The following is a 2,920-nucleotide window of genomic DNA, read 5'->3' on the forward strand; positions in this document are numbered from 1 at the left end:
AGTCCAGGCAGGCCCTGGCCTGTGGGAGCTCACCCAGTCCACGTGGGACCATCCCTGCCGGGGGGTGATTATCACCCCGCTTTGTGAATGAGGTGCAGGGAGGTAACGGGACTTGTCCAAGATGAGACAGTGAGTAAATAGCAAAGCTGGGATTCACATCCAAGACTTCCTGAGCCACAAGCCCATGTGCTTTCTCGGCTTCACAAGGCTCGGCGGGGAGGTGGCGAGGAACTACCCCTAACCCTGGAATTGTTTGATGAAAGTAAATTCCCAAACTTTTCCTCCTTAAAGCTCTCATAGCCCTGTGAGGTTGATCCCATTTTGCAGTTGGGAAAACTCAGGCTCAGAGACTCCAAGCGTGTGCCAGATGTCAGAGCTGGGGCTGGGATTTGAGCCAGTTCTCATAGCCCAAGGCTAGTGCTTATCTGGGTCAAACTCATTTCCAGTGCTGGGCTCACTTGGAAGGTTGAAGGACAGAGGTGATAGCAAAGGGAGAGGGCCTGGCATGGCCCGGTGGTCTGTGCCACATGCCACCCTCCTCCTCTTTCCCCATCCAGGAATTTTCCAGGCAAGATTGCTTTGGGGCACGGAGCTCCTTCCCTCTTGGGACTCTCTCCCTCCCCTTCTAAACCCCTATCATGCCCCGTCTGTGTGATTTTCACCACATGCTTCTTGGTCTTCAGGGGCCAAATGGTGTACAGTCTCTGGTACCAGGCTAAGGAGTCTTCACTTTGTCCTCAGAGAAATGGGAAGCCATAAAGTGTTTTAGCAGGGATGACATATGGTCAGTTTGGGCTTTAGAAGGATCAGTGTTCAGGTAAGAACACCTTCTGTGTCACCTCCATGGTACCCTTCCTGACTATCTCTGCCCTGTATTGGTCAGAGTCCCCATGGGAAACAGCATATCTGTAACTGGGCAATTTGGGAATTTTAATATAAAGACCATCTTCAAAGATGTAGCCAAGATATAGGGAAAAAATCTAGGTGTGGTGAGGCACCCCAAGGCCAGTGATGTTGTGGGAGCATGTGGCCTGAAGGGCAAAGGGAGGAGGCCAGGTGGGGTGGGAGGTGTGTGACGAGGGCTGCCTGATGGAAGCTGTGGCATAGACAACCTGTAGTGATCTAGCAAGGCTATTCTCTGTCCCTTCCTCATTCCCATCTGCTGCCAGGACTTCCCAATGAGCAGAGGGTGGATGAGCCTAGCGATGCAGTCTATGCAGAGAATCTCAGCAGAGTTTAGGGTGGAGAGAGGTGGAGGGTTGGTCTGGAGGTTCATGGGCCTAGGAGGGCCCTCTCCACACCTGTGTCCCCATCAGACCTAGCTTCTTTCTCTCAAAGCATCTGTAACTGTTAGTGTCTACACACCTGTCCTGCCCAGGAGATGCTACTTGAGGGAAAAGATGGAATCAGTGGGCTCTCTGTGTCTCAGTGCCCAGCACTGGGCCTGGCCCACAGGAGGGACTTGACTAGGGTTGGAAGGAAGAAAGAAGGAAGAAGGGAGGAAAGGAGAGAGGGAGGGGAAGGAAGGAGAGGTGATAGGGATGCAGGCAGAGCTAAAGTAGTGGTGGATGAGAGGTTAGAAGGGAAGTCTGGGGAGATGGTGAGCCCTTAAAATCCCTAGGGCTTGGTGACATGGAGCTGGGGCTGAAGCACAAAGAGATGCTTGGAGATAACTTTAGGTTTCAGACCAGAACCTGGGAGCACTGACCTCCACTCTAATGGCAGACCTGGGGGAGGGGGCTCAGTAGTGGCCTTTGGCCCTGTCTTGTGGGACAAGTCTAGCCAACTAGAGAGGAGTAGGCCTGAAACCCTTGGGAACCAGCCTTCAGAATAGCTCCTGCCCCTGTTAGCATGCCTGTTGCAATATGTACAGAAAGTGCCCCTTGCGACATTCTGTCTGTAAGTTTCTTACTCAACTCTCCTAGGACCGTTTTTTCCCTGCAGGGAAGGGGCGGGAGGTAAATCTTCCCACGCTGAGAGTTCCTCGTGAATGCTTTTCCATCTATCCCTTTGTCTGGTCCACCTTTCTGGAGACCCTCCTAGCCCTGTGCTGATCTGGGGGGTGCAGTCCTTGCTCTCTGGGGACCTGAGTTCTGGGAGAAGAAATAAACACATTAAAAGACAATTACTCTGCTTGGTGATGGATGCTAACTAGACTCACTGTGGTGATTATTCACAATATACACATATTTATTATCAAATCGTGTTGTGTACCTGAAACAAGTATCAGATCAGTTCAGTCGCTCAGTCGTGTCCGACTCTTTGCGACCCCATGAATCATAGCACGCCAGGCCTTCCTGTCCATCACCAACTCCCGGAGTTCACTCAGACTCATGTCCATCAAGTCAGTGATGCCATCCAGCCATCTCATCCTCTGTCGTCCCCTTCTCCTCCTGCCCCCAATCCCTCCCAGCATCAGAGTCTTTTCCAATGAGTCAACTCTTTGCATGAGGTGGCCAAAGTACTGGAGTTTCAGCTTTAGCATCATTCCTTCCAAAGAAATCCCAGGGCTGATCTCCTTCAGAATGGACTGGTTGGATCTCCTTGCAGTCCAAGGGACTCTCAAGAGTCTTCTCCAACACCACAGTTCAAAAGCATCAATTCTTCGGCGCTCAGCCTTCTTCACAGTCCAACTCTCACATCCATACATGACCACAGGAAAAACCATAGCCTTGACTAGACGAACCTTTGTTGGCAAAGTAATGTCTCTGCTTTTAAATATGCTATCTAGGTTGGTCATAACTTTCCTTCCAAGGAGTAAGCGTCTTTTAATTTCATGGCTGCAGTCACCATCTGTAGTGATTTTGGAGCCCAGAAAAATAAAGTCTGACACTGTTTCCACTGTTTCCCCATCTATTTCCCATGAAGTGATGGGACCAGATGCCATGATCTTTGTTTTCTGAATGTTGAAATTTAAGCC

Source organism: Bison bison, unplaced genomic scaffold, assembly GCF_000754665.1.
Source record: "Bison bison bison isolate TAMUID 2011002044 unplaced genomic scaffold, Bison_UMD1.0 scf7180017864251, whole genome shotgun sequence".
In the NCBI taxonomy this organism is placed as follows: domain Eukaryota; kingdom Metazoa; phylum Chordata; class Mammalia; order Artiodactyla; family Bovidae; genus Bison; species Bison bison.